The following is a 20,868-nucleotide window of genomic DNA, read 5'->3' on the forward strand; positions in this document are numbered from 1 at the left end:
CTCCATCTAAAAAAAAAAAAAAAAATTGCATATTTGGGCTTGCGTTTCTGCACCTCTGCCATTGCCATGTAAAGAGCTTTCCTCAGGAAGCTGCTGCCTCTTGACCTTGGACCCCAGAATGAACACAGATGAAAGCAATCCTGAGCCTAACCCACAGAGAGGAGCCAATCCCAGCTGGACTTACAGCTTGAAGCAGAGTCGCTGAGATGAACCCAGCTTAGATCCATTGACCCTCAGCTCACCTGCAGTTGGAGAGAAAAACTGACTATGTTTTAAGCTATTATATCTTGGGGGTAGTTATTACACAGCACTTTTGTGGCAATAGCTAATCAGACAAGTAGCCTAGCAAGAACCTGCTTCAGCAGGTCCAAGAAAAAAGAGTATTCTCAGAATCTGAACTCCAGGAGCTGCTCCTTTCTAACAAGGTTATTCCCAACCAGGAAGTTCTCATTCTTATATAATTGCCTACTCCCTATTTCCCATTCTCAGTAGGTAGGTAAAACATCACAGAGTGCGGTCTATCACCTGGAATCGCCCCTTTTTTGGGAGGGGAGTATACGTAGCCTATTTATGGAAGCCTTCAGATGTGTCTCTGTGGGATAATAGGGAATAAGGCTTTGCTGCATCTCTGCCAGTATCTTTTCCCCACTAAATCTTATTTTACATTTACACTACGCAGCATTTGTGATGTGTGTTCTTCTGCCCCCTTCACATAATAAGAGAGAAATTTGGTCAGAATCACCTTGCATGCTCTTTATTACTGGAAGCCACAAATCCCGATGACTCTGTAAACACTCCTTACCAAGATTTAACAAGTCTTACTATTTAGTCATGTGTATTTTTCATATGGTTTTGTATTCTTGTGGCTGATATATAGGAATACTGCTGGTTTTCTTATGTTGATATTGTGAACTGAATTGCTTTTAGTTTTTGTTACGTATTCATATATTTTCCATACTGACAATCATTATATCTGAAAATAGTGAGAGTTTTTTCTTTCTTTCTAGTTTATAAATGTCTTCTTTCTTATGTTTTTTTGCATTGGCTAGCCCCTCTAGTATGCTGTTAAATAGTAACCATGATAGTAGTGAGTATCCTTGTCATGTTTTAAAGCAAATGCTTTTAAAATTCTGCTATGAAGTGGCTGGGTGTGGTGACTCACATCTGTAATTCCAGCACTCAGGCTGAGGCAGGCAGATCACTTGAGGTCAGGAGTTTGAGAGCAGCCTGGCCAACATGGTGAAATCCTTTCTCTACTAAAAATACTAAAATTAGCTGGGTGTGGTGATATGCGCCTGTAATTGCAGCTACTTGGGAGGCTGAGGCACAAGAAGCGCTTGAATGTAGGAGGCAGAGCAGAGGCTGCAGTGAGCTGAGATTACATCACTGCACTCCAGCCTGGGTGACAGAGCGAGACCGTGTCTTTAAATAAATAAATAAATAAAACAATTCTATTAAGTGTTGTGCCTGGTTAATTTTTTTTTTTTTTTTTTGAGACGGAGTCTCGCTCTGTTACCCAGGCTGGAGTGCAGTGGCGCGGTCTAGGCTCACTGCCACCTCTGCCTCCTGGGTTCATGCCATTCTCCTGCCTCAGCCTCCCAAGTAGCTGGGACTACAGGCACTCGCCACCATGCCCATGCCTGGCTAATTTTTTATATTTTTTGTAGAGATGGGGTTTCATCATGTTGCTCAGGCTGGTCTCAAACTCCTGAGCTCAAGTGATCCACCTGCCTTGCCCTCCCAAAGTGCTGGGATTCTAGGCGTGATCCTTTATGCCCAGTCTAGGATTTTGTCTTTATCATATATTTTAATATTTTGTTCATCATGGTTTTTTTGCATTAATTTTGACTTTTCAAAATGTTTTATCTAAACATTATTGACCTTAATTACTGAGTTTTTAAATGTCTGCTTAAATTCTGTGCCCTAGGACCAGGCACAGTAGCTCATGCCTGTAATCCCAGAAATTTGGGAGGCTGAGGAGCGAGGACTGCTTGAGGCCAGGAGTCTGAGACCAGCCTAGGCAACAGAATGAGACCTCATCTCTATAAAAAAATAAAAGACTTAGTTGGACATGGTGGTACTGCATGCCTGCAGTTAGGAGGCTGTGGTGGGAGGATCCCTCGAGCCCAGGAGTTCAAGATCTTAGTTACAGTGTGCTATGATCATGCCACTGCACTCCAGACTAGGCAAGACCCTGTCTCTAAATAATAATAATAATATATAAATAAAAATTTTAAAAATATTGTGCCCAAGGCAAATGCTTCCTTTCTCCCCTCACCTAGTCCCAGCCCTGCCCTGGTCCAAGCCATGCATTATCTCCAGACTGCACTTCTGTAGTAGCGTCCTTACTGGTCTCTCCACTTCTCCATTCACCACCTATCTCTGGTCTACTCCCCACCTGACAGCCACAGTGGTCTTTTGAAAAGTAAATTGAGTCATGTCACTCTCCAGCTTCAAATCATTCAACTCTCTCTTATCCAAACTTCACGTAAAGCCCTGCATAATCTGGATTTTACTTTCTTCCTTAACCTCATCCCCTACCACTCTGCCTTTGCGTTCTCTGCCCCAACTTCACAGGCTAACTTTCCATTCCTGGAATATGCTCGACTTATTCCTGCATCAGGGTCTTGGCACAGACCATTCATTAAATGGATAATCTCTTCAAATCCTTTTAATCTCAGATGAAGTCATCTCTTCAGAGAGGCTTTTCAATCTAAAGTAAATCCCTTCCTGATATTTCTTTTATCATTCTGTTCTTTGTCCTTCCTAATACTTTGACAATATAAGTAATTTGCTTATTATTTTACTTGTTGTCTGTCTCTCCTTTTCAACCCTAAGATCTCTGAGTTTAGTGTTTTGCTTACTACCACATAGCCAATATTTAACACTCAAATACTAAGTAAATGACTAAAACTAACTAAATAACAGGAAAAACTCCACAAAATCAATGGGTTTTTGGGGAAAAAAAAAGTCCTACGAATAAAGTGACTTTAGTATGTATTAATATTAAAGCAATCTAGCCATGACAAGGGTCATAAAATTGATCATTTCCTTTGGCTTAGTACAGGGGTGTCCAATCTTTTGGCGTCCCTGGGCCACACTGGAAGAAGAATAATTGTCTTGGGACACACATAACATATACTAACACTAAGGATAGCTGATGACCTAAAACAGAAAACATTACACAAAAAACTCATAATGTTTTAAGAAAGTTTATGAATTTGTGTTGGGCCACATTCAAAGCTATCCTGGAGCCCATTGTGGCCTGTGGGCTGCAGGTCGGACAAGCTTGGCCTAGTAGGTCTATATTTGAAACTATATCCCAAGAATGTAACTTGAAAATGACGTTATTTATTTAAAATATCTAGCTAGGTGTGGTGGTTCATGCCTATAGTTCCAGCGACTCTGGAGGCTGAGGCAGGAGGATCACTCAAGGCCAGGAGTTTGAGAACAGCCTGGATAGTATAGTGAGACCCCCATCTCCAAGACATACAAATCTAGGTCAGGTGCAGTGGCTCATGCCTGTAATCACAGCACTTTGGGAGGCAGAGGTGAGTGCATCACTTGGGCCAGGAGTTTGAGAACAGCCTGGGTATCATGGGGAAACCCTGTCTCTGCCAAAAAAATACAAAAATTAGCCAGATGTGGTGGTGTGCCCCTGTAGTCCCACCTACTCAGGAGGCTGAGGCAGGTGGATTGCTTGAGCCCAGGAGGTAGAGGTTGCAGTGAGCTGAGATTGCGCTATATTGCATTCCAGCCTGTGTGACACAGTGAGACCCTGTCTAAAAAAAAATTAAAATTAAAATCTATATATTAATAATTTTAAAAGGCTTAAAAATGGGAAACAATCCATAATTCTGGTTGCCCATTAACCCTCTCTTGTTTTTATTGTCCTCTTCCAGCCTAGATAAACCCAACTGTACATAGTTTCTTTGGCAGAAACCAAGCAAATAAGCATTATTAAGAAAAATCACTAAGTTGTGGTAAACATAATCACCATGATTTTTAAATTCACGAGTCTCAAATGAGAAGCCATTATTTCCCTGAAATCCTGCTGTTTTTCTGATGAAGTTGTTCTGCTTTCTACAGATGCTATTTCAATGTTCGCCATTCTCCTTTTACTAAAGGAGCCACTATCTACAAGGCCATTGAAGCCGGAAAATCTGAGAGTCATTCGTGAGAACTTCATATGCAGTGCATCACCAAGTCCTATTATTTCAACTCCAAAAAAATATATCTTGAATTCATCACTTTTTTTTCCCCCTATCTTTACTGCTGCCACCACAATCAGAACTACTGTCTGGATGATTGAAATATTCTCTTAGTTGTTCCATTTTCATTTTTGCCTTTATCCAATCCATTCTCCACAAAGCTGAGTGATCTATTTTTAAAAAATGTATAAAACTAATTCATATACAAAAAAATCAATGAAGCAATTTATAAAGAAAAGTTTTTTTTTTCTTTTTTAAAATCAACTTCCTCAGGTTGAAGAAAAGTTTTTGTTTTTGTTTTTTCTATTTTGTTTTGAGACAGGGTCTCTGTTGCCCACGATCACAGCTCACTGCAGACTTTGCCGACTCGACTTCCTAGGCTCAAGTGATCCTCCCACCTCAGCCTCCCAAGTAGCTGGGACTACAGGCACTGGCCACCAAGCCTGGTTAATTTACAAAGCAAATATGCTTTCCCTCTATGCCTATCTAATTACAATCCTCCCAGGTATCCAACACACACTAAATGTTTGATGTGAAATGAATCCTTCTATTCTTTTTTCTATTAATCTGCACTGGTTCTTTTTGTTTCTTTTTTTTTTTTTTTTTTTTTTTTTTTTTTGAGACTGAGTCTGGCTCTGTCGCCCAGGCTGGAGTGCGGTGGCCAGATCTCAGCTCACTGCAAGCTCCGCCTCCCGGGTTCACGCCATTCTCCTGCCTCAGCCTCCCGAATAGCTGGGACTACAGGCACCCGCCACTTCGCCCGGCTAGTTTTTTGTATTTTTTAGTAGAGACGGAGTTTCACCGTGTTAGCCAGGATGGTCTCGATCTCCTGACCTCGTGATCCTCCCGTCTCGGCCTCCCGAAGTGCTGGGATTACAGGCTTGAGCCACCGCGCCCGGCCAAGGTTCTTTTTGTTTCTAAAAAATGTATTACATTACACAATATATTGTTATAATGTATTTATTTATTCTTTACCTGATAAACATATCATGGACATTCCTCCAGGTCAATATGTCATTCTTTCTCTTTCTTTTTTTCATAAAGCCATGTAATATTCCAGAAAATGGAAGTACTGAAATTAAATTTATAACTTTCACATTGATGGATATTGGGTGGCACTGTCTTTTCAAGATGTCAGTCAGATCATGACTGTTTCCTCCACAGGCTTTCCTTTTCCTGTGGAATAAGAGCTGTGTTTCCTACCTACAAGGGCCTGGATAATCTGGCCCTTGCCTTTCTTTATTTTTATTTATTTATTTATTTGTTTATTCATTCATTCATTCTTGAGACAGAGTCTCACTCTGTTGCCCAGGCTGGAGCGCAGTGGCATGATCTCGACTCACTGTAACGTCCACTTTCTGGGCTTAAGCGATTCTCGTGTCTCAGCCTTCCAAGTAGCGGGGACTACAGGTGTGCACCACCATGTCTGGCTAATTTTTGTATTTTTAGTAGAGATGGGGTTTCACCACGTTGGCCAGGCTGGTCTCGAACTCCTGACCTCATATGATCCACTTACCTTGGCCTCACAAAGTGTTGGGATTACAGGCATGAGCCACCATGCCCGGCCTGGCCCTTGCCTTTCTCTAAATTCACCTCATGCCACCCTTCCCCTTACTCATCATAGTCTATACACACCTTCTGGTGAAGTGTTTTTGTTTTGTTTTTGTTTTTTTTTTGAGACGAGGTCTCACTCTGTCACCCAGGCTAGAGTGCAGTGGCACAATCTTGGCTCACTGCAGTCCCAACCTCCTAGGCTCAAGCGATCCTCCCACCTCAGCCCCCTTGAGTAGCTGGGACAACGGATGTGTGCCACCACACCCGGCTTATTTTTTGTATTTTTGGTGGAGACAGGGTTTTGGCAGGTTGCCTAGGCTGATTTCGAACCCCTTGGCTCAAGTCTGCCTGCCTCTGCCTCCCAAACTGCTGGGATTACAGTCATGAGTCACCATGCCGGCTGTGGTGAGGTTTGTATTTTGAGATGGAGTTTCGGTCTTGTTGTCCAGGCTGGAGTACAGTGGCGTGATCTTGGCTCACTGCAACCTCCACCTCCCAGGTTCAAGCAATTCTCCTGCCTCAGCCTCCTGAGTAGCTGGGATGATAGGCGCCTGCCACCAGGCTTGGCTAATTTTTTTGGTATTTTTAGTAGAGACGGCATTTCACTATGTTGGCCAGGTTGGTCTTGAACCCCTAATCTCAGGTGATCCACCTGCCTTGGCCTCCGAGAATGCTGGGATTACAGGCGTGAGCTACTGTGCCCAGCCTGTGGTGAGGTTTTTTAAAACCACCTCCTGTCTCTGCATATTCTCCACTCTTAACCTGGTAAAGACTACCCTCCTCTCCTCACCAATCTAAATTAGGCTCCCCTCTTAAACTTTCTCATAACATCCTTTAAACATCTTCTTAGTACTCACGACCAGTTGTAATCACATATATGAACTTCTGTTTATATGCTTGTATTTATTTATATGTACGATTATTTAATGTCTGCTTTTTCTACTAGGCATTATGCTCTATGAGGACAGGGACCATGTTTTGCTGACCACTGTTTTGCTATACCACCAGCATTGAGCACAATGCCTAAAGGTTTATAAACTACATTTATTAAGTGAATAGATAGGTTCCACACTGAGGAATCATTAGGTAAGCAAAGTAATACAACTGAATGTTTTTTGTTTTGTTTTGTTTTGAGACAGAGTCTCACTCTGTTGCCCAGGCTGGAGTACAGTGGCATGATCATGGCTTACTGCAGCCTCGACTTCCAAGCCCAAGTGATCCTCCCCTCTGAGCCTCCCAAGTAGCTGGAACCACAGGCAGACACCACCATACCCGGCTGTTTTTAAAATTTTATCTTTGTAGAGACAGAGTCTCCCTAGGTTGCCCAGGCTAGCTTTGAACTTCTGGGCTCAAACAGTTCGCCTGCCCCAGCCTCCCAAAGTCCTAGGATTACAGACATGAGTCACCACACCTGGCCTGATTTAATGTTAACTTTTAAAACCATATGAGAATGAAGTGTTACATACATAAGTCTATATGAAAGTATATAAACACACATATGCACACTTAAACATATGAAAACTGGCAATGTAGTATAGTAAAAGGAGTACTGGCCTGAGATGGTAGTGACTCTCACAATTGATCACCTAGGAACTGTCACCTTACTGCCAGTCTCAGTACAGGGGTGGCATTGCCCCCTAGTGTTGGAGATTTTATTTATAAGTGCTAGCAAACCATGACTTGACTGTATTTCTAGAATAGTCATGCTGAGCATTTATATATTGAAATACAATTTTATTATAAATTACTTTCTTCATATCATTTATATTATAAAAAGAACATCATTTTGATTTAAGATTAAATCATGTATATAGGTAGTTTATATACCTATGAATTTCATTTTAGGCTAATAAAGAGCATATTATAAAAACATTTATTAAAAAAAGGAATGTTGACTAAGATAAGGTTGCCACTGGATTAGGTGATGCTTAAGATCCCTTCCAGTTTTTACTGTGATGATTCTAATCTTTCATAATGGGAAGGCTTCTTTTTATTTTGTTCTTTTCATTGCTTTGTTTATATCCTACTATAAAATTGGTAATATATACAAGAAAAATAAACATACATTTTAAATAAAAACGTCAACCATATTGAATGTTTAGGCATTTAATTACCTAAAGGGAAATCCAAATAATTTCCCAAGTTTCCTTGCTAGGTAATCATTTCATGATTCTATAATTTCAAACTTTGGGTAAAATGTGACTTCATTACATATTTTAATTTTTACCCAAATAACTGTTGTCTCTAGGTTTGATAGTGGGGAAACGGAAACACAGAAAACCAATGTATTGAAAGAATGAGGCCGGGTGCGGTGGCTCACGTCTGTAATCCCACTACTTTGGGAGGCCGAGGCAGGCGGATCACCTGAGGTCAGGAGTTTGAGACCAGCCTGACCAACATGGTGAAACCCTGTCTCTACTAAAAATGTAAAAATTAGCCTGGCGTGATGGCACGTGCATGTAATCCCAGCTACTCGGGAGGCTGAGGCAGAAGAATCGCTTGAATCCGAGAGGCGGAGGTTGCAGTGAGCCGAGATCGCGCCACTGCACTCCAGCCTGGGTGACCGGTGAAACCCCTTCTCTACTGAAAAACACAAAAAATTAGCCGGGCGTGGTGGCGGGCGCCTGTAGTCCCACTACTTGGGAGGCTGAGGCAGGAGAATGGCGTGAACCCGGGAGGCGGAGCTTGCAGTGAGCGCAGTGAGCCTAGATTGCACTCTAGCCTGGGAGATAGAGAGAAACTCCGTCTCAAAAAAAAAAAAAAAAAAAAAAAAAAAAAAAAAAAAGGGAAAAAAGAAATGAGGGCTTCTTCTTATGACATTGAGTTCATAAATTTAAAACTGCAACCTCTTTCCCTACTCCCCTTTCCTAAGTTTTTAAAATCGGTTATGACATACTATGCATTTTAATCACGTATTTTTTAAAAAATGCCTCCTCTCCTCTTCCTCATCCCAACATATCACTAGGATGGGGACAGGGAATTTTTTCTATTTTGCTCACCATTGTGTTCTCAATATATAGAAGAGTACCCGGCGGCCAGGAGGAGCTCATTGAGTATTTGCTGTATGAGTGGGTGAAGAATACATGCAATAAGCAAAAATTACTGCTTCGAGCGCCGCTTTCACCAGAGTTCTGGGATGCAAACGGGAGCGACCAGTACATTGACTGACGTTTGTGACTGATGATTCCTCAGTGCTCGTAGAGATTGTGGCTGCATTCATTGTTCTTGGGGATGTGCCGATGTGTGTAGAGTTTGTCAACTTGCACACAGCTGTGCTGGCAGGACAGCGAACTAACACTAATTCGCACAGAGGTCTGCAAATTCTGAAATTCACATCAACCGAAGCACGTTATTGTAAGTGCACGGGTCTTCTGTTCTCTTGGGTAATCTGCACAGAACAATTTAGTATATTTCTTCACCGGCGATTTTACAGTGAAGAAGGTATCAAGGGTGGTGGCCCCCAAATGCGCAAGGACAGGGAAATGAATTAAACGGGCGTCTGTTTCCTCCTTGTTTCGCAAACAGACGCCAAGTCTGTATCAAATTCTTACCCTAGATCAAATCCCGCGCTCTTCGTACCCCCAACCTGCCTCCACCTCCACCCCGCCCCCTTTAGATATCCCTGGTGGGCGGGGCAGAGAAGAAACATTCCGGGCTCCCAGAAAAATTGTCTAGCCTCGCCCCAGTCTTGGGGTCGCACATTTCCAAAAACACCGAGGACACAGAATGACTAGTGAAAACCGCCGACCAAATGACATTGAAGTAGCACACGCGCGCAGAGAAGGAAGCAAAACACGAAGAAAGGCTCAGTCCAGCAGCCACGTGAGGTGGGCGATCTCCTCCGCCCTCTGAGAGAGGACTTCAACTCCCGGCGTGCCCCTGGGCGGTTACCCTCCGAGGACTCCAACTCCCAGGGTGCTGCGGGAGCGGCCACCGCAACCTCCCACTCAGCCGCCCGCCGCTCCTCCCGCCCCTCCCCCGCCCCTCCTGGCCGGATCGGCGTGCGCCTGCGCACGGGAGGCCGGAGGAGTCTTACCCTAATGTAAGATGGTGGCCCGTCTGGCTGTGGAACCCACCGAAAGCTGAGAGTCTCTCTCTCAGCCGTAAAGGTCGGACTCACTGAAGCAATCAGGCCCGGTTCTGAAGAGTTTTTTCCCCGACGCTCGTTCGGTGGTTTCTTGTGAGGACGCGGCAGCGCGTGGAGTCGGCTGAGGGAAAAGCGAGGCAAGGCAGGCGGGTGAGTCTATGCGGTGCTGGGCTTAGGGGAAACCCGGGGCTGACCGGCTACGAGAGAGCGGAGGCTTCGCTGGGACTGTACAGGCCGCACCCCCCTTTCTCCCCACCCCCCGCCTCATCTTCACCCTCCTCCTCCTTGGTCTTCTTCCTCCTCCTCCTCTTCCTCCCTCTCCTCTTTACGCCACAGCAGTTACCATCAGGAAAAGCGAGCGGGTCAGAAGGCAGCGCGGCGGCAAGCAGCGACTCTCCTTCGAGAATTTCTTTAATTGGGGAGCCGAGGCGGCTTTTGGTCTCCAGCTTTGCCCCCTGCATTTTCATAGGGGCAGGATTCTTAGGTCTCAGTCCTCCTTGTTTCCCCAACCCCCTATTCCCTGTCTGACGTCCTTTCCCACTGGCCCCCGTCTCCCAAGACCAAAGCCATCACTTCCACTCTGACCCGTGTTGCTGCTGCTGCTCGTTAATCCCACTGCTCATTGCCCACCCGTCCTGCTGCTTGTTTTTTGCTCCACTGCTACCACTCTGGAGTTAGCCTTTGCCCCCCTTTGGTGCTTGCAATCAGCCCACAGTGTATCTGCCACACTAGGGCTTCTTCCGATTTGCAGTCTTTCCTTCCACCACATCTGTCATCTTAAAGCTGCCCCTTAAGTGTCTAGATTATGCTTCTGCTCCTGCTAACCCACCTGTTTCTTAGCCTTCTTGAGAATTGTCCGTTCCTTCCCTCTTTCCTGTACAGATCCTTTCCATATACACTTCCAGAAAAAGGGATGCCCCGTGGTGGCCCTTGAAAAGTAAAGGAAGTTGGGAAGTGAATGAAGTGAGGTCGGATAGTATTAAACGTTATGAGTAAAGATCTTTTATTCAGTCTACTCCGGAGGGGACCGTTTTCGTTTTGCTTTCAGTGATCTATTTGTCGCTTATTCGCTCTGTTGTGTTAGGACGTGGCTTTTTTCTTTTCTTTTTTTTTCATTTTGGACCGGTTTTTACCATGCTACTAAGCGTTCTTTGGATTGTCTCTGCCCAGGACACTTCGTGTGGGCTCTGATTTATACTAATATTAACCCCAGCAATTCAAAATAAGATAAATTTGGCGCACATACAGAATTCATCTGTGAACTCCGCTAGCAAATATAAGTGATATTTTGATTATATGTGGGTTATATGTGGGTTCTGTATTGAGACTTGATTTTTGACTGAGTTTTATTGATGTTCAGCTTAATTGATGACATTTTATTTATGATTTGAGTGGAAATTTCCTTTCCAGTTATTATCAGATTTACTTCTTATTTTTGGATTTGGGAAGTTCTCTTGACATTTCTAGGATGATAGTTATCTGAATAAATTGTCTTCTCTTGAAAATCCATTAGGTATGTATGCAAAAGAAAAATCGATGTTTTTATATAAACCTAAGTTTCTCGTATTTTTCTCATAGAAAAGAAGGGGGCTGGGAAAAGAATGACAAAGCTGTGCACATACATGCATTTGGTAGAACTCACTGTCATTGTTATCTACAGTAAAAAGCAGAAAACTAGAAGCAAGAGGTGGCTTATGATGTCCATGTTTTGGTGAAAGCAAAATTAAGATATACTGACTAATGGTATAATGGGAAGAAGCAGCCCTGGCTATAATCAGACCACTGTGAGATAAAGAATTACCAGAAAAGCAACCAGGATTACATAGTGCAAATACATACATCCCAAGTTTGAACATGACATATATGACATTGCATTCTTAAGATATATGTAAAAATGTTGAACATCAGTGACAGTCTCATGTGGCAGTCCATTAGTGGGTTATTGTAATTTTTACACATTTTACCTGTAAAATTTGGAATCTTAACATTTGGCATTATGTTCACTTGATTGTGATAAATGGTCTGTTTTACCAAATGTAAACTAAGGTTAGAAAACCTGTCTATAAAACTTTTTTCTTTCAGCCACTTAAGCCCCAATTTGGGGGACCAAATAAATACTCTTAGAACTGCAAGCAATTTATATAGCAAACTTTGTCCTAAGTTACAACTTGAGTTTTTTTTTTTAAATCGCTTACATTTAGTTTATCAGAGGAGTGTATTTAATAGTTGATCTTTAACTCTAAAAAATATACTTTTTGTTGTTGTAATACACTGGTGGAGAAGCTTTCCACTTTGAACAATCCTAACACAGGTTTAGAAACTCTTGGCAATCATACTTGGCTGAATTGTAAGCAGTTGAGTTCTAGGAGAGGACTGTTTGTCTGGTAGAAGGGAGTAAATGATTTTAATACGTCTTTTTTTTTTTTTTTTTTTTTTTTTTTTTAAAATGGTGTTTGTCTCACGAAATATTTTCTCAAGTAATTTTCTCCCCTCATACTTTTTGCTTGCAGTTACCGAATTCTTCATTTCGGCCCTCTGAAGTCAAAAGGAATTTACTTTTGTATCTTTAGTACGTTTAAAGAAGACATCTAAAGTTCTTTAGTATTTTGATAAGAAATAGGGAGCTGAGATTTCTAAATATTTTTGTGTGGTTTAAGTTTTTTGATCTAACTTTATGAACGCTACAGCTTCATACTTTCATGGTTTCTTTTGATAATTTGGAATACTTTCTACCAGGTTCAATAGTTGAATTCTTGAGATCAATAGATTATTTCTGTAAGAATGTTTCGAATATGAATCGCTTAAAGTTGGCCTATTATAAAATTAGGATGAGACAGTTATACTCAAATAACAAAGTACAGAAAAATAAAATTGTTTTTGTATTGCCCTTCAACTTGAGTCTAAAAGGGAGTACTAGCGATAACTTGCAACTCATTACTTTGTTAAAGAAAGAGGGTGTTGCCAGAGGATGAACTCCTAGCTTTAAGGGAGTTTTATTTTAAAAATGATTTTGTGTGCTCTAAAGGAATAAAAAAAATCTTATCAGTTTAAGCAGTTTGGATTTAGAAATCTTCCCTTTTTTCCCCACTCTACTCTTGGCTTTAAAAGGAATCTATATTCTTCAGTTTAATAAATTTATCTTTTTGTTGTTTTGTGTGAGAAAAATATTAAATTTTCTTTTCTTTCTCTCTCTTTTTTTTTTTGAGACAAAGTCTCACTCTGTTACCCAGACTGGAGTGCAGTGGTGCGATCTGGGCTCACTGCAACCTCTGCCTCCCGGGTTCAAGCGATTCTCCTGCCTCAGTCTCTTGAATAGCTGGGATTACAGGCGTGCGCCAGCTCGCTCGGCTAAGTTTTGTATTTTTAGTAGAGACGGGGTTTTACCATGTTGGTCAGTCTGGTCTCAAACTCCTGATCTCGTGATCTGTCCACCTTGGCCTCCCAAAGGGTTGGGATTACAGGCGTGAGCCACCATGCTGGGCCTAAAATTAAATTTTCTAATGTGACTGCAAATAGTACTCAATTAAATATATTTAACCTTAGTGTTATTATTTTTATAGATCATTTAAGTAAAATGGTTTTAATTTGTGAAAACTTCAGCCTCTGGTGAAAATTCAGTTAGTTAGCTCTCTCACAGTAACTATAATACTGTCTTGACTCTTTGTGAAGGAAGTTACATTACATTCAGGTTCTGAAGAAAACAGTAGGGAAATAGGTTATAGAGATTTTTGCTGTTCTAGAAACAGTATAACTAGAATGTACTACATACTTTTCTCAAAGGATTTCTTAATCTAAATGGAACTTGTAAATGGTTTTTATCCCACTGGAATAGCATGTATTGGATAAAACTTGTTTAACACATTCTGAGATTTTGTAATGTTTTATGTTACCTCAAAGATATTAGGAAAAATCTGCAAATATCCATTCCTGAATAAAAGGTGGCAATATCCTCAATATTTTAAAGATTATAGTATATTCATATTTTTCTCAAAAGTCGAGTACGCAAATTAAAAAGCTAGCATAATTTACCCAGTTATTTTTGTAATGCAAGGAAAGAAGATATGTGGGACTTTTTAATCATGCGTTTAGTGGTTTTCCAAAAGAACTTCACAATTGTTTTTAATCTTGTTATGTGGACTTCTTTATTAGAAAAGATTATGTGGTAAATGTCAACTTTTCTTCTATAATAGAATCTAACTGGTTCTGTGATACATTTCTTTTTTTTGAGACGGAGTTTTGCTCTGTCGCCCAGGCTGGAGCACAATGGCACAATCTCTGCTCACTGCAAGCTCCACCTCCCGGGTTGACACCATTCTCCTGCCTCAGCCTCCCTAGTAGCTGGGAATACAGGCGCCCGCCACCACGCCCAGCTAATTTTTTTTTGTATTTTTAGTAGAGACGGGGTTTCACCGTTTTAGCCAGGATGGTCTCGATATCCTGACTTCGTGGTCTGCCTGCCTCGGCCTCCCAAAGTGCTGGGATTACAGGCGTGAGCCACTGCACCTGGCCAACACATGTCTTTTGTATGATATGATTCTTTTATTATTTAATTATGAAGTTTATAGAAAATTTCACCACTATTTTGGCCCCTTAGATTTTAGTACTTAGATTTTAGTAGCATATTTTTCGTTTATCAGAAGAGAGAAATTACAAGCTACCAAAAAGAAGATGGTTACATTTATTTGGTAGGAAAACCTAACTTTAAGGATGGTATAACACGGTTTGAGTATAAGTTTATTTTTCCTCTTAACAGGTTTATTTGTGAGTATGGAATTTTTTCTTTACCCCCCTCCCGAGACGGACTCTTGCTCTGTCACCCAGGCTGGAGTGTAGCTGTGTGATCTTGGCTCACTGCAGCCTCTGCCCCCCGGGTTCAAGCATTTCTGCCTCAGCCTCCCAAGTAGCTGGGATTACAAATGCCCGCCACCACACCCAGCTAATTTTTGTATTTTTAGTAGAGACAGGGGTTTCACCATGTTGGCCAGGCTGGTTTCGAACTCCTGACCTCATGATCTGCCTGCCTCAGCCTCCCAAAGTGCTAGATTACAGGTGTGAGCCACTGTGCCCGGCCTCAAGTATGACTTCTTTATTATTAAACTCTGTTCATACAGGAGAGTTGCCTTGTTTTAAGCTTTAATTGCTTTGGGTGATGGGCAGATGGTATATTGCTGTTAGGATAAGTCTTGCTATTTGTATAGGTGTGTATGTCAGATAACTGTTCAAAAATAACTTTTTAAAAGTATGGCTACTAAAATCTCACCTCTTGAGTTTTAAAGCAATTATGGAGTAGAATTTGAAATCAAAATAATCAAAATTGGCTTGTGGATATGCCTAAAACCAGTTTGGAAAAAATGTCAAGGCAAAAAAGCAGTGTAATTAGTAGAATAAAATGCTTTCACTTAAAAATAGTAGATGTGACTAGGCACGGTGACTCACGCCTGTAATCCCAGCACTTTGGGAGGCCCAGGTGGGCCGATCACGAGGTCAGGAGTTCGAGACCAGCCTGGCCAACATGGTGAAACCCCATCTCTACTAAAAATACAAAAATTAGCTGAGTGTGGTGGCATGTACCTGTAATCCCAGCTCCTCGGGAGGCTGAGGCAGGAGAATCACTTGAACTTGTGAGTCAGAGGTTGCAGTGATCTGAGATAGTGCCATTGTACTCCAGCCTGGGAGACGGAGTAAGACTTTGTCTAAAAAAAAAAGAAAAAAAAAATTAGTAGATATTATATTACCGCTTTTGGAAGCAATTAGTGAATGATGTCAGCAAAATAGTGATTGAATTTTGAAAAGCAGTTAGACTGAAATTTCAAAGGGGTGGAGCATTTCTTGATAGCAACAAACATATACATGGTCATTAATCCAAATATCTGAAATTTTCTAAGCATGTTTTTCAGTCTTTGGAATAGAGTGGAAGTGCTAATTTTCTGATTATTTAAGAACTTTTTAATCCATTCCCTTAGAGCATTAGGTGTTTTCAGATTGTGAATTTTCTAAAATAACGTTGACTGATTCGGGTTATTGAACATTGGTTGTAGCAACTTTTTTCCTTTTTTTCCCCTTTATTTTCTGCCTCCCATGTTTTGCTTAAGATTTTTTCTGAAGTTTTAAATTTTCATCTATTATTTGGGTGGACCCTCTTGTGAATTCTCTAATTGAATGAAGATTTATAATATAAACAGTGTTGCTTTTAGTTGTTAGGATTAATTTTTCTTTTCATGGAAATCCCGTCTGTGTGATTATATTTTTTCCTCCAACTTTTATTAATTCTTAGATGAGAATTAGGATTCTGCATTAAATCTTTCTGCAAACATTTTTCTTACTGCCAGTAGGGACCTACATATTCCTTGGGTAAAGAAAATGTTATATTTTGGTTTTGTCATTTAAAGTGATATAAAGACGTTATTAGTACTTTTTAAAAAAGGAACTTTTGGTATTTTTAAACAAGTACAAAAGTAGATATGAACCACCATGTAGCTGTTACTCAGCTTCAAAGAGTATCAAATCTTAGTCATTACTTTGTTTCATTCATACTAGAACTTTTTTTTTCTTTTTTTTTTTCTTTTGAGATGGTCTTTGTTGCCCAGGCTGGAGTGCAGTGGCACGATCCTAGCTCATTGTAGCCTTGAACTCCTGGGTTCAAGCAGTTCTCCCACCTCAGCCTCTCAGGTTACTCTGACTACAGGCATGGGACCATACCCAGCTAATTTTCTTATTTTTTGTGGAAATGGGGTCTCACCCTGTTGCCCAGGGTAGTCTCAAACTTCTGGGCTTAAGTGATCCTCTTAGCCTCCCAAAGTGCTAGGATTGCAGGTGTGAGCCACTATGCCATGATATAATAAAATGTCTTTATTTATTTATTTTGAGATGGTGTCTCACTCTGTCACCAGGGCTGGAGTGGCAGTGGTGCCATCCCAGCTCACTGCAACCTCTGCCTCCTGGGTTCAAGCAGTTCTCCTGCCTCAGCCTCCTGAGTAGCTGGAACTACAGGCGTGTGCCACCATGCCCAGCTAATTTTTATATTTTTGGTAGAGACAGGGTTTCACCATGTTGGCCAGGCTGGTCTTGAACTCCTGACCTCAGGTCATCTGCCTGCCTCAGCCTCCCAAAGTGCTAGGATCATAGGTGTGATCCACAATCGGGATTATTTAATCAACTTTTCTTTTTCCTTTTTTTTTTTTGAGATGGAGTTTTCTTGTTGTTCAGGCTGGAGTACAGTGGTATGATCTCGGCTCACTGCAACCTTCACCTCCTGGGTTCAAGCGACTCGCCTGCCTCAGTCTCCTGAGTAGCTGGGATTACAGGTGCCCGCCACCACACCCGGCTAAGTTTTTGTATTTTTAGTAGAGACAAGGTTTCATCATGTTGGCCAGGCTGGTCTCAAACTCCTCACCTCAGGTGATCCACCTGCTTCGGCCTCCCAAAGTGTTGAGATTACAGGCCTGAGCCACTGCACCCGGCCTTAATCAATTTTTCAAATAGACTTTGCTTATGGAACCACTTCTTGGAAAATTTGGCACAACCTCTTCGTAGAATTTATCTTGTCAGGAATACTTTCATAATGATATAATTAGCACTGTCCAAAGCAGTGTACAAATAATGTGTGCTACATGTAGTATGAGTCCAGTCTGTTAGTATAGGGATATCTTCAGACTGAAGTTGTAGGAGTGAGGCTTCCTGAAGAAGATGAGACTTGGATAAAGATTGTATAGGCTAGCATCTCCAGAAGGAGAACATTATGTACGTTCTATATAGGGGATAGAAGCTTGTCTTTGTCCATTTTATGCTGCTATAACAGAATACCACAGACTGGATACTTATAATCAACAGAAATGTATTTGGCTCATGGTTTTGGAGACTGAGAAGAACCAGAACATGGTGCTGGCATCTGGCAAGGGCCTTCATGCTATGTCATCCCATGGTGTAAGGTAGAAGAGCAAGAGAACAAGAACAGAGAGGGCAGGACTTGCTTTTTATCAGGAACCTACTTCCATTACTATGGCATTATCACTGATGAGGGTAGAGCCCTCATAGCCTAATCACCTCTTAATGGCCTCACCTCTTAATACCATCACACTGGCAATTAAATTTCAATATAAGTTGTGGAGGAGACATTTAGACCACAGTAAAGAATGAGCAAGCACTTGGTAGGGGCCAGCATGATGTGAGAGGGATGTAAGGAGTCTGATCTCAATGGAATAAAGTGTTAATTACTGGGAATGGTGGCAGATAAATTTATATAAGTAGGGTAGAACTAGATTATGAAAGGTGTATTGGTGTCAGGTTGAATTTAATGTGCTAAGCAATAAGAAGCCAGTAGAGGTTGATAGGGAGCAGGAGAAAACATGATGAAAGTGGTTTTCAGAAAGATTACTCTTTCAGTAGTGTGGAGCATATTTTGGGGGGGTTGACAGTTAGTTGAGTTTTGTTTGAAAAATTAGAGACCAAACCACTGAGGTAAGGAGCTATTCTGAGAGATGTTAGGATGGAAATTCTACAGGATTTGTCAGATAATTGATTCCATCTTCTCTTTAGTCCCTCATGCCCTAAAGTGACATCAAGGTTTTAGAGAACTGAGGAAATGTAGTCTATTTGTCTTTGATAGTAAACTGCAATTTGTTATCCAAGCCCAGCTTTTGTGAAGAAAGTGATAGATGATTACTCAAATAACAGCCTCAAAAAGTTTTAGTAGGCCTGGTGTGGTGGCTCACACCTGTAATCCCAGCACTTTGGGAAGCTGAGCTGGGAGGATTGCTTGAGGTCAGGAGTTCGAGACCAGCCTGGCCAACATAGTGAAATCCCGTCTCTACTAAAAATACAAAAAAATTAGCTGGACGTGGTGGTGTGCACTACTCTGGAGGCTGAGGCTGGGATAATTGCTTGAACCTGGGAGGCAGAGGTTGCAGTGAGCCAAGATGGCACCACTGCACTCCAGCCTGGGCTACAGAGTGAAACTCCGTCCCCCCCCCAAAAAAAAAACTTCAGTAGACAATAGCTACCAGTGTTTTTAAATGATTTTAAAGATATTCACTGAAGAATAGGAGCTTGGAAAATAAAGAAATATTCTTTATTACAGTAAGAGAAATGAACATACTTCATGTGTAAAAGAGACATTTAGGCCTTACCTGCTTCCTATGTGTATATTAGTTCAGAATGGTCATTAGGAGACTACTCACATTTGAATAGCTATAACTAGTAAATATTACTGAATGACTTTAATAATGGCCTGATCAGAGCTAAAGAAAATTCTGATGAAGTAGGGCATTAAATATTCCTGACTACCAGCTGCCTTTAAGGATGGATAAGGCTAGGTCCGCGGGCTGAGGAAGTATATAGGGAGATTGTGAAATGAAAACTTATCCTTTCATTTACTTTGATATCTTTGTTTTGCACAGGTATTATTAAAAAATAGGTCTGGTTAAACATCAGCTGTATATGTTTTGGTTGGATTTTTTTTTTTTCTTAAGTTCTGCGACCTTTGAAGTTATTTTTTTATTCTTTGTTTTGGTTTGTAGACCCTGCATTAGGCCAACTTTCTGGGTCTGTTGTGTACTTCTGGATGGCATACTTTGTTTGGTGAAGGAAAATTTTACATTTTATTTTAAAGCTGGGAGAAAAAATAGGTTTCTTGTTTATTGCTTTGTAAATGAGGTAGATGAATAATACTGTATTGCCACTTATTATCTTCATGCTTCCTTTAATGTCTCAGGTATTCCTCCTCTACTGTATTTAGCATGTGGATCTCAAAGTTTCCCACAGTTGTGTCTGAAAACATCTCAACTGTGCTTATAATTTTAAAATTAAACTTAATTTTATGATTTTCTTTCTTGTTACTATAAAATATTGGACCTATCATAATGCCATGTACCTTTTAGTGACTTGGGAAATACTCATAATGATTAAGATGATGCAATATAGTACATTATTGGGAAATAATCTGTTTTTCATTGGCATCACCTCTACCCTTAGACCTCTTTCATTCTAGTAATATGACAGAAAAATTTTTGACATTTTAAAACTTCCTTATTTAGCTGGTCGTGTATGCTGTTGAAAATGAACACTAGACTAGAAAGCCATTGCCTTCTCCTTGGGGGGTTTGTTTTAACAAGGGGTTTTAATTTTAAATTTGAGATTTGAATTGAGGTCTCCTTTGTGTAGAGAATCTTGAGAAGGATTATACATCTTCTTGTCACCAGTGCATGTGGGAGAGAAGAAAATATCAAATATGGGGTATACAGGAGAACCTTAGTATTTGGGAATAGCTTCAGTGATAGCTGCCGAATCCAGTGTTTTCCCAAGGAAATTTGTATTTAATCCCTTGGAGTATGGGATGACTTTATGAGTGTCATAGTGGGTTGCTGTGGGTGAAGAGAGGAGAAAACGACTCCCTGTTTAAAAAATCTTTTCCAAACAGTTTGAAAATTTGAGATTAAATTGAATTAATCTCAAATTATTAATAGTTTATTATTATTTTTTTAATTCATACAATGCTTGGGAAGAAATTGGTTTTCTGTGAGTGGCCTTGGGGGTGCTTTGGGTGCTTTCCTTACCCAGGAAAAGGGAGGAGAGGCAGAAAATAAAGTGGGGAATAGTAGCTGCTGTGGATTTTTGCCTAAGGCATTGATGGCATTGTTTTTTTGGCTGCTTTTATCTACATACCTTTTCTTTTCTAGTTAGGCTGTCATTACTAATTGGAAAGGCTACATACAGTCTAGTCTCGCCTTTTCCAAATCAAACTAGTGTCCCTGTCCTGGTTTGTTAATTTTAATCTCTCCATCTCAAAACCTGACAAATTCATGTCTTTTCTCTGCCTGAAGAGCAGGGAAAACTGGAAAGAGGAGAAAATGATAATGTTGTGGTTAGGCACCCCCTATCTTTTAATATGTCAGGATTGTTTTATGAAAGAACCTCTGCCTTTGGATTTTAATTTTATGTAATCAGTTATAAAAAAATTGAATTCTCGATGAGTCCTTAGAAACCTTTTAAAGGATCCTTTAGCCATAAAGTTGGTGAGAG

At 40.9% G+C, this 20,868-nt stretch overlaps 2 protein-coding genes across 7 annotated transcripts in view; one reads left to right on the plus strand and one right to left on the minus strand.

Annotated features, from left to right (window-relative positions):
- The window catches only part of STMP1 (short transmembrane mitochondrial protein 1), a 360,766-nt gene that overhangs the window by 161,018 nt on the left and 178,880 nt on the right, over positions 1–20,868 (minus strand). The window lies entirely within an intron of this gene.
- Positions 9,735–20,868, plus strand: part of CNOT4 (CCR4-NOT transcription complex subunit 4) — a 145,402-nt gene continuing 134,268 nt past the window's right edge. For all 6 annotated transcript variants that reach the window (XM_050782404.1, XM_050782406.1, XM_050782405.1 and 3 more), the window contains exon 1: positions 9,735–10,002. The gene's annotated coding sequence lies outside the window, so the exon portion shown is untranslated. The remainder of the gene's footprint in view (positions 10,003–20,868) is intronic.

This window comes from Macaca thibetana, chromosome 3 (assembly GCF_024542745.1).
Source record: "Macaca thibetana thibetana isolate TM-01 chromosome 3, ASM2454274v1, whole genome shotgun sequence".
Classification (NCBI taxonomy): domain Eukaryota; kingdom Metazoa; phylum Chordata; class Mammalia; order Primates; family Cercopithecidae; genus Macaca; species Macaca thibetana.